Source organism: Macaca nemestrina, chromosome 7 (genome assembly GCF_043159975.1).
Source record: "Macaca nemestrina isolate mMacNem1 chromosome 7, mMacNem.hap1, whole genome shotgun sequence".
NCBI classification, from domain to species: domain Eukaryota; kingdom Metazoa; phylum Chordata; class Mammalia; order Primates; family Cercopithecidae; genus Macaca; species Macaca nemestrina.
Window position 1 is genome coordinate 66656367 of NC_092131.1, and position 11895 is coordinate 66668261.

Consider the following 11895-nt stretch of genomic DNA (forward strand, 5'->3'; position numbering starts at 1 on the left):
TTTATTTAATCATTCTCTTTATTGTTATTTGGATTGGTTCTAGTTTTGACTAATACAAATAATGATGATTTCAATGCTCTTATACAGATGTGTTTGTGGGAATGTTTTCATTTCCATTTAGTAAATAAGTATGAGGGGAATTTCTGGACAAATGAAATAATCTGGAATTCAATTAGATTTTCTTAAAGTGTTACATACATTGAAACTCTTTAAGTAACCAGCTTTGTTATATGTTAATCTCTGTATTGGAATCTGAGAGAATCACATCTTTGTTGAAAATACTGAGGTAGTTTTATGGGGAAGCTTCTTCAGAGTGATTATATTTTAGGAATATTAGATAAAATTATAGTGCATGTCCATAATCAGAGAGTTGACTTTGGGGAAAGCCAAGTATTTATTTATAATAACATGCAATTTGTTTCCAGATAGTGGTAGATTAACATATTTATTATATGCTATTTAGAAGCTCTGTGACATTGCTCAATCTACTTCAACTCTCTAAGCTTTAGTTTCATTTTGTAAACAATACTTAAAATAATGATAACATCTACAATGCACGGTTATTATAGCATATGAAATGAGTGTGCTATTTTCTCCTTTTCCAAGTTGTAAGTTGTATTCTGGTGAAAAGGAGTGACAGGAACAGCCCCTTTTAAACAAACTGCGTGGAAGTTTATGAAGTGACTTAGAAAAAGAGGTATGTGGTCAGTCACATTCCTCATGAAGTCTTATGAACCTGTTCCTTTGGATATCTTCAAAGTCCGAGTAACAGATCAAGTAATTTTATTTGGTAAGACAAGCAATAATATCTAACCCAATGGTCCAACTGAATGTTTGCTAATCATGCACTATACCAAATGTAGGGAAAAAGCACAGACATATAAACTCTGTACTACAACAAATCTCTGATACACAGGGAATTACAGGTACATATGAAATCATTTAAGCTTTGCAATTAAATGTAAAGGTTTAAGTACAGTTCATTTAAAGTGTAAATAATTTAAAAAAAAACCACTAGGTTGGCTTTACTTAAGATATTTTAAAAATTGTTTAAGAACATAGAGGTTTATCCTGCTCTTAAATAAAGGTTTTATTTTGATAACTACTTACATCTTTTTCCAATAGTCTTCTAATGAGAATGTTCTGCTGAAAGTACATGAATTTGAAATAGAAATTTTTATTGTATAAATTATACAGCTGGACTTATATATTGATATTTACTTTATTACATGTTAAAATTAAAAATTATTCCTTTTATTTCTCATTACCAGAAACTCTCTATGGGATTAGCAATTCCACAACTGTCTATATTTTTTAATCTAAAACCAGATATATAACAATAGTAAGAAATTCATACAGTGAGACAAAAATAAAAATTGATCTTATTTATTTGTTTTTTTTATTTTAAGGCGATTTTACTCTTTTGAGGTTACAAATCCAACTTTCTGATTCCTTGTTCAAATTATTCTGATAGAAGAAAAAGCTATGCAGTGAAGATAACCTAGATATCATCACTCGTGGTAGCTCTACCTGACTTCTGGGAACTCAGAAAATCCTGTTAGCATATGTATGCTTCAAATATTTTCTGTTTCCTCTTTCTAAATGAGGACTCTAAAACATTATGCCACTGGCATGTTGAGATAATGTTTCCCAAAGCATTTTAGAGTCTTAAATCTGAAAACTTCATAGACAGAAAAATGATTTTGTATAACCGCAGTTTTAATGCTTTTATTTCTAAGAGAAAGCACCAAATTATTATTCTTTCACCAATAACTAAATATTTTCTTTTACATTTTCAATGCATGGTCCCTGAGGACAAAGACAATTGAATACAATTAAAAAGGAAGCAAACTTTTCTGCTGGCAACCAAAAAGAATGGGTTCTTTTTCCTATGTATTTTTATTTAACCTATGAGACTGATGGCTCCCTAGTGAGATGATAATACGAATTCAGCATTCAGGTCAATATTTTAACATCCCTTACATGTCATATTAAGTTCCTACATGGCATTCCCTTGTGTCAGGTTGAAGACAAAATGATGAAAAGTTTTTTGGAGCATAATTTTTTAATGTTGATTCATTAATTCAGACATATAAGAGGCTCCAAGATGATCCTAAAATACAATCAACTAGAAAATATGTTTTCTAGAGATGTTAAGTGATACTACCTGGCACTGTGTTGGATATAGAATTATACAGCTATGCTTATTGCATTTGGTGATTTTAGATGTTACCAAAGGAACTTTCAGATGTTTGTCCAATATGACCAACTCAAAAGTGGATAATAAATTTAATAAAAGGCTAGAAGATTTCTGATTCTCAACTTGCCTTGTTTTCATGAATGTTATCCTCATTTTATTCATGATAAATTACCATCAGCAACTTTTAGTGAATTAATGGCATTACTGGACCAGCCTTTGATGTGTCATTTTCATGTGGTTTTTTCCCACTGTAACTGTCTAAGTTCCATCTTTCCAGGCAACTTAGCAAAACAAGTTGTTGATCTTTATGCATTATGAAATTGGATGATAAAAATGCCCAAATGCAGGAGAATCTGATAGAATGTATTGCTTTATCATTGTTTTTGTGTTCTTCTTCTTTTATATATTGATGACAACATAAACCATTGCCCTGTTACTAATCCAAGATTTAGAGTCAGCATGTAAAATTCAAAATAATTACAGTGATACATTTTTGATGTGAGTAGTATATAATCTTTTATTCATGATTGATTGTATTAAATCTTACCATGTATGCAGTCAAGAATGGCCTTGTGTAAGATATAGATTTTTCACGATGATAAAAAATAAAATATTGTATTCCACTTTTTAAAATTATTATTATTATTATTATACTTTAAGTTCTAGGGTACATGTGCATAACGTGCAGGTTTGTTACATATGTATACTTGTGCCATGTTGGTGTGCTGCACCCATCAACTCATCAGCACCCATCAACTCGTCATTTACATCAGGTATAACTCCCAATGCAATCCCTCCCCTCTCCCCCCTCCCCGTATTCCACTTTTTAAAAAAGTGATTACTTTCCAAAATTACCTAAGACTTAATCAAGAAGAGCTTAAAAATACTATCTAAAATTTCCAGTGCTAATACTGTAATAGATATTATGATGTTATTAAAGGAGGAATGTCTATAGAGTCCAAAAATCAAATTAGAATGTTTTAATAATTACATATAGGAAAAAGAAGAATTAGTTATATTCTACAAAATACTTATAAGTGCATAAAACTCTAGGTTAAGAAAAAATTAAATAAATTCTTAGCTCCGTATTTAGTTTTATTATACTGAATTCATTGCATAGCAGACACTTTACTTAAAGGGAATGATATAGCAGTGTTTGGGAAAAACTACATCATTGAATTATTGAATTATTGTTTAAGACAGAAATCAGAGTGAAGGAAAGATGAAAATGGAGAAGACAAAAGATTTCTAGCTGGATTATCTGTTGATCAGAACACAAAAGAGCGATGCTAGCACTATTTTATCTGAATGGGGCATCATAGTATGAAATGTGTACAGCTGAGATAATTTGGTAAATGTTACGATGAAACTTTGCAGTTCACTCTGATTTTACTGTAATTACATTAAATTTTATATTCTAACCATTTGCAAGGACACATAATTTTTACAAATTATTACAAAATTAGCTGTTCATCTCTAAAGTCTAGATATCTCATGTGAGCAGTAGATGCAATGCTAATCTGTGGGACTGTTTAAAATCATACATTTACTGGTAAAGATTGTTCTTCTTTTCTGAACAGCAATTAGATTGAGTAAAGAGTTAATGGTCAAGCTACCATGCTTTTATGGTGCCTACATTTATTGCAGAAATAAGGAAATTTTTAAGTAAATTTAGGAAGATGTTGAATATATTAGTAGATATATAAAATTAGACTTTAGGGATAGTATCTCTAATTGACTATTTTTGAGCTTTTAACACAATATTTTTAAAGTAGTCATTTTTTTTTTTTTATTTTGAAAGGAATTGTAAAGAGTGTAATTGGATTGTTAATTATTCTTTAATGGGAAAAACAGTAATTTTCTGCAACCCAAATTCATTCAAGCCTTTTATTTAAATAAAAGGCTTAAATAAAGTTATATTAATGTATAAAACTCAAATGCCCAAATCTTATCAATGTATTACTTGAAACCACTGTTTCACTGGCTTTTACTTAAAGCTATCATACTGCTTAGCTGCTAAAAATTCAGTCTTTTTTCCAAATTCATATTCTTTTGGGGGAGATTTCTGGGGTAATGTTTCTGACATTTAGCATTCATCCACATCACCCAAAGAGTGAAACTGCTGGATCCCCCACCAGAGTTTCAGTTTAGTAGGGGTAGGTTGGGTTCAAGAATTTATATTTCTAATGTTCCAAGTTGATGTTGATGCTGTTATTTCTGAGCTCATAGTTTGAAAACTATTACTTTTAGGAGTGCCTATAAACTCCACGACCCACTTTGTCCTTTGCCCACTACATTGCCCAGCCAGCTGATTATAGTATTCTGAATTCAGTTCCATTCTCAGCTGACTGTTTCTGAGCAGAAGAACACTTAACAGAAGACTCTACATCTGCATCTCTTGAGCTGATGCTGCTAAACCCAGTACCACTTTGTCCTACTTACAAATGTATGTTTATTTTCTTAATTTTCCCCAACACAACTAACGGCATCTCCAAATATAGCTTAAACTGAAAGCTTTATGGTCATGGGACAATACCTTCTTATCAGTTCATTGGCTACCAGAGAGAGTCAGGGACTATCTAAATTCGACACAGATTTATCTGTCTCTTTGTATGGATGTGCTGCACCCAGAGGCTCAGATGTTCTCTACCTATTTACTATACCTAACTTTTGAAGTTACTCTTTGGCTAAGGGAACTAATCTCTTCATATCTGTTATCACTCACCACCAATTCAGAATTCCTTTTTCTTTTCAGACATAGACTCAGCACCAATCATAGTTATCATTTCAGTTATTTTTACCAGAAGCAACTTGCCTCCATATAAATAATTTGAAATCAATAGAGACAGTGCATTAATAGGGCAGCCAACAAACTCGTCTAACTAGTCCTCACTTTGCCTTAGCACTGACACTTTTAAATTTTAAAATATTCGTTACCGTTTATAGGAGGGAATCATAAAAATCATGACTTGTTCAAAATAACATTTACTGCAGCAGGAAAAGCTAGTAAAACATTTAATTTCAGGATCTATTTTATAGGTCCAAGTAATAGGTGTAATGAAAATACACAAATTGAAATATTGCTAACTTATTTTTTCAAAGTGATAATGCATTATATTGCCATGGGTAACTTGGTAATGATGATTATGACAAAAAAGATCACTTTATTCGGCTTAATTTGGGATAGCTAGTGCTAAATTTAGTGATCTGATAGTTATATTAAATATTAGCCTAAGTATCCATTAAACAACAAAATAATTGGAATATCGAGAAATAAATCACTTGAAAGGAATCTAAAATTGCATAAGTTTGAACCTGTATATCTCTACAGAGCAATGAAAATATATGGCAAAACTTGTGAAGAAATACTACAGATAATTCCCAACTAAAGACGCAAATGTTCTTAATCTTCACAGATAAAAGTACTACAGATCTTCACAAGCCTAAAGCTTCTTTCTTGACATACCTATTAACTGGTAGGAAATAGGTCTCTTCAAATAAATTCTGGTAATTATTTTAACACTTCTTACTGTTTAAGTTAGAGAACTGCCTTTTACTGGTTTTTAAATTTTTAAAATAAATTTCCTAACATGATCACTGTCCCAGGAAATGAAACTAGGCCTCATAAAACTTAAAAATTAACACCAGATGGCAATGGATAGCCCCTCAATGTTCCCGGAACTCAAACAGAAAAACAATTCCAGGAATGTACATCAGGGGGTCCAGCCCTAAACAGTTCTAGGAAAGTATCGCATGAGGTCCAGCCCTAAACCATACCAGGAAAGAAACCCATAAGGTCAAGTCCCGACCAATCAGAACCAGACACCTTGCTCAGGCCATAGCCAGACCCAATCATCTTGCGCCTTAAGCTTTGTTGGAACTTCGCGCCAAAAGCTGTGTTTGAACTTATGTTTGCCTATATAAACAGCCTGTAATAAGCGTTCGGGGTCCCAGGGCCAACTTGGAGCTTGGGACCCTAGTGCGCTAGCAATAAATAACTCTCTGCTGTGAATCTCGTGTAGGTGATCCTTCGCGGCGACCCCTGCCCAGGAGGGAATCGAGAGTTCGGTTCCAACAGAAATACTACATGCAGTGCAGGCCAGAGGTACCTAAGAGCCTGGGTAGGAAAGGACCCGAGAGAAGGCCAGAGGGCCAGAACAGGTTAAGCTGTGAAGTATAGCTTGAAATATGTTAGGGATATAAGAACAGCACTGTTATGAAAAGTATTGTAAATAAATAAGGAGTTTTGGGTTATTTTAAGTACAATGGGAAGTTATTAGAGAGTAAAAGCATTAATCCAGGTATATATAATTTTTTAAAGTGACTCTAATGGCTTTATAAAATTAAATTAGAGCAGAAAAGCAATATTTATTTCACTCAAAATTATGTCCATTAAACAATTTCATCGCAGCTTTCGTGATGCATGACTCTGGGCACATAAATTTTCTTTCCTATAAACGGTAATGAATATTTTAAGAAATACATTTTCTTGTGCCCAGAGTCATGCATCAGGAAAGCTCCGATGAAATTGTTTAATGGACATAATTTTGAGTGAAATAAATATTCGACAAGAGAAAATACTTAATTCTTGAAATTGCTGCATTCAAACTTATTTCTAAAACACATATTTTTTATTAAACAAGGAAATATTTGAATATATCTGTGTAAAATGTTCATGAATTATTTTCAATTATATTGGGCCCCATTAAACATTATATTACCTAATCCATCTAAAATAATGAAAATAAAACCTCACATTTTTCTTTTCTCTTTTTTAAAATTGTATATTATTTTAGATTCAAAGGTATACATGTAAGTATATTACATGGTGGATATATTGCATAATGTTGGGGTTAGGGTTTCCAGTGTATGCATCGTCCAAATACAAAAACTATACCCAATAGGTAAGTTCTCAGCCCTTACTCCTTCCCACCTTCTTTGCTTTTGGAACCTCTAATATATATTATTTCCATGTTTATGTCCATGTGTACCCATTGTTTAGCTCCCACTTATAAGTGAGAAAATGTCATATTTGATTATCTGTTTCTTAGTTACTTAGGATAATGGCCTCCAACTCCATCCATGTTGCTGCAAAGGATATCTTTTTCATGGCTGCATAGTATTCTATGCCGTATATATACCAGGTTTTCTTTATCCAATCAATTACTGATGGACACTTAGGTTATTTCCATGACTTTGCTATTGTGAGTAGCGCTACAATAAACATACAAGTGCAGCTGTCTTTTTATATATGATGATTTATTTTGGGGGGTAGATACTCAGTAGTGGAATTGCTGGTTCTATTTTGAGTTTTTTGAGAAATCTCCATACTGTTTTCCAAACAGGTTGAACTAATTTACATTCCCACCAACTGTGTATAAGTGTTCCCTTTTCTTAGCATCCACACCAATATCTGTTGTTTTTTGACTTTTTAATATTAGTCATCTTACTTGTGTAAGATGATATGTCATTGTGTTACTGGCAGTGAATTGGGGCAGGTCTGCAGCAACTTCAGTTCTTACCTCCTCAGAAGAAAGAATTCGACTGAGGGGCATAAGGCAGAAGTAGAGATTGAGGCAAGTTTTAGAGCAGGAGTAAAAATGTATTAAAAAGCTTTAGAGGAGGAACAAAAGGAACGAAGGAAGGAAGGAACAAAAGGAACACTAAGAAGTGGGTCAAGCAGGTGATTGAAAGCCAAGTGCAGGGTTTGACCTTTTGACTTGGGGTTTTATGTGTTAGCATACTTCCAGGAAATTGCATGTCTTCTCCCTGGATTCTTCTCTTAGGGTGGGCTGTCCGCATGTGCAGTAGCCTGCCAGCACTTGGGAGGGGCTGCATGTGCAGTGTTTACTGGACTTGTAAGCATGCTTACCTGAGGCATTCTTCGCTTACCAGCCAAACATCCCTAGGAGATCATGAAACTAGGCCTCATAAAACTTAGAAACTAGGCCTCATATAGAAAAAATTAACACCAGGTGGCTCTGGATAGGGTCCCACCCTGCCTCAATAGGGTCCCACCCTGATAGGGTCCCACCCTGCCAATTCCGGGAAACAACCTCATGGGGTCCCACCCTGCCAATTCCGGGGGTCCCACCCTGCCTCGAAGTTCCCGGAATCAACAACTCCAGAAAAAAAACCTCATAAGGTCCTGCTCTAACCAATTAGCATAAGACACCTTGCTCAGGCCATAGACAGACCCAATTACCATGCGCCTAAAGCTTTGTTTGAATTTCGCGCCTTAAGCTGTGTTTGAACTTGTGTTTGCCTATATAAACAACCTGAAACAAGCACTCGGGGTCCCAGGGCCAACTTAGAGCTTGGGACCCTAACACACTAGTAATAAATAACTCTCTGCTGTGAATCTTGTGTCGGTGGTCCTTCGCGGCGACCCCTGCCCAGGAGGGAATCGACAGTTCGGTTCCAACATTTGGTGCGTTGGCCGGGAAGTGGGGTCGTCCGAGGACCCCCGACCCATCCGGCGGAGACCCATCTGGCCCGGGCCACGGACTGCTGACTGAACGGACCTACCAGGTACTTTCGTTTTGTTCTGTCTGTCTTGCCGGCTAACTCTGAACTCTGGGGAGTACTCCTTCTGAATTAAGTGGGGAAGGGGGACAGACGTGTCCGGCACCTTCCCACTCATGCCCTGGGGGACGCCCTGGCGGTAGTCTGGGAGAAGGCTAATGACTCGGTCAGCCTCCTCAAATTTGTAGGCAGGACGCCCCTGCCGTCTGAATATTTTGTAATCTTGTGGCGCTACTCTCTGGCCGCGCGGCTTCTCCTTACTTGTCTGGTCTTTGTTTTTGTTACTTTTGTTTTGTCCTTGTTTGTTATACGTGGACGAAATAAGACAGACATTGACGACTCCTTTGTCTCTGACCCTGACTCACTTCCCTGACGTTCGGGCTCGAGCCCACAACCTCTCCATAGAATTCCGTAAGGGACGATGGCAAAAATTCTGCTCGTCCAAGTGGCCTACCCTCCATGTTGGGTGGCCCCGGGACGAAACATTTAACCTCCCAATTATCTTACAGGTTAAAGCAACAGTGATGGATCCTGGGCCACACGGACACCCAGACCAGGTGGCCTACATAATTACTTGGGAGGATCTGGTCCGAAACCCTCCCTCTTGGATGAAACCCTTCCTCCATTCCCCTTCCCCATCCCAATCTACCCTCCTTGCCTTAGAAGCCCCAAAGAATCGGAATCTGGACCCGCATAAGCCAGTCCTCCCAGATAAACCCCAGAGGGACCTCCTCCTTCTCGAACCATGCCTCCTCCACCTCAGAACCCCCTTCTGGGACCTCCACCTTACGCTTCACCCTTGCCCCCTGTCTTGTCCCCAGCTCTTTCCTCTACCACCTCGGCCCCTACCCTTTCTCCAACTTCTCCCTCGGCCCCTCCCTCCACCCCGTCTCCTCCTCCAGCCCCGCCCAAACTCACCCCTCGGACGCCGCCGCCGACACCTCCTCGTCTCCGCTTGCCGCGGACTGAGGACCCAGAAGGCCCTTCCACTTAGCAATCCTCCCTTTTTCCCCTCCGTACTGTCAGTCACACAGTCCAGTACTGGCCCTTCTCTGCCTCTGACCTCTATAACTGGAAAACCCATAACCCTTCCTTTTCCCAAGACCCCCAGGCCCTAACCTCGTTGATAGAATCCATTCTCCTCACTCACCAGCCCACCTGGGATAATTGCCAGCAACTCCTGCAGGTCCTCTTAACCACTGAAAAAGGCAGCAAGTCCTCTTGGAGGCCCGGAAAAATGTGCTAGGACCAGGAGGCCTCCCAACCCAACTTCCCAATAAAATAGACGAGAGATTTCCCCTCACCCGCCCGGACTAGGACTATGAAACGGCACCAGGTAGGGAGAGTCTCCAAATCTATCGCCAGGCTCTGTTGGCGGGTCTCAAAGGGGCAGAAAAACGCCCCACAAATTTGGCCAAGATAAAAAAGAAACCCCTAAGGAAAAGGAAGCCAGGTTAGCGAAGGAACAGATAGAGCGAGAGGATCGTAAGAACCGAGTAAAGGATAAGCATTTAACAAAAATCCTGGCAGCAGTTGTAAGAAAGAAAGGACCAGGGAAAGAGGGAAAGAAGCGGAGATGGCCAAAAGTAGAAAAAGACCAGTGTGCCTACTGCAAAGAACAGGGGACTCGCGGAGGCGTTAAGGACAAAAGAGGGCGCGGCCAACTCCCGGAGGAACGGCAGGCCGAGAGCGCGGCGCCCGGGCCTGGCGCCAAGCCTGAGCCCGCCAGACGGGAGGCGGCCCTGCCGCGGGCTCGGCTCCGGCCCCAGCCACGCCAGCATGGCCGGCCAGACCGTACGGGCCGAGACCCGGAGCCGGGCCAAAGATAACATCAAGAAGGTAATGGCGACCATCGAGAAGGTCCAGAAATGGAAGAAGCAATGAGTGACTGTAGGCGACACTTCCCTTCGTATCTTCAAGTAAGTGCCAGTGGTGGACCCCCAGGAGGAAGAGCGAAGGCGGGCAGGTGGCGGGGCAAAGAGATCCCGTGGCCGGGAACGTCGGGGCAGGGACGCCAATCCCCGAGGGGGTGGCCCTCTCATCCTGCTGGATCTTAATGATGAGAACAGCAACCAGAGTTTCCATTCGGAAAGTTCCCTGCAAAAAGGCACAGAGCCCAGTCCTGAGGGCAGCCCCCAGCCCAGCCGCCCTGTGTCACCTGCTGGACCCCCAGAAGGGGTCCCTGAAGAGGCTCAGCCCCCACGGCTGGGCCAAGAGAAAAATCCCGGGGGCATAACTGCTGGCAGCACTGACGAACCCCCAATGCTGACCAAGGAGGCCCTGGCAATGATCCAGCAGATGCATGCCTGGACACACTTGAGTAATTGAAAGCTAAAATTACTGATTAAAAAAACTGACTTTCTAATCCCAAAGACAAGTACCCTCGTAGAACAAGTGACATCTGCCTGTAAGGTCTGTCAGCAGGTAAACGCTGGGGCTACCCGAGTGCCAGAAAGGAAACGAACTCGTGATAACCGCCCAGGAGTCTATTGGGAAATAGACTTCACTGAAGTAAAACCTCACTATGCTGGATATAAGTACTTACTGGTGTTTGTAGATACCTTTTCAGGATGGGTAGAAGCCTACCCCACCTGGCAAGAAATGGCACACATAGTAGCCAAGAAAATTTTGGAAAAAATCTTTCCTAGATTCGGACTTCCCAAGGTAATTAGGTCAGATAACGGGCCGGCCTTCGTTTCTCAGGTAAGTCAGGGGCTCGCCAGGATATTGGGGATTAATTGGAAATTACATTGTGCCTATAGACCCCAGAGCTCAGGACAGGTAAAAAAAAATAAATAGAACAATAAAAGAGACCCTTACTAAATTAACCTTAGAGACTGATTTAAAAGATTGGAGACGCCTCCTATCCTTAACTCTGTTAAAGGCCCGGAATACACCTAACCGTTTTAGGCTCACTCCATATGAAATCCTCTACGGAGGACCTCCCCCTTTGTCAACCTTGCTTAATTCCTTCTCCCCCTCCGATCCTAAGACTGACCTACAGGCTAAAAGGACTCCAAGCAGTACAGGCCCAAATCTGGGCCCCCTTGGCAGAACTGTACCAACCAGGACATCCACAGACCAGTCACCCCTTCCAGGTGGAAAACTCTGTCTACGTTAGACGGCACCGTACTCAAGGACTAAAGCCTCAGTGAAAAGGACCCTACATT

General features: G+C 39.7%; 1 pseudogene; it reads left to right on the forward strand.

The window, feature by feature from the left end:
* Positions 1-10026: 10026 nt before the first annotated feature.
* LOC139364303 (B-cell CLL/lymphoma 7 protein family member C pseudogene) lies at positions 10027-11336 on the forward strand (annotated as a pseudogene).
* The last annotated feature ends 559 nt before the right edge of the window (positions 11337-11895 follow it).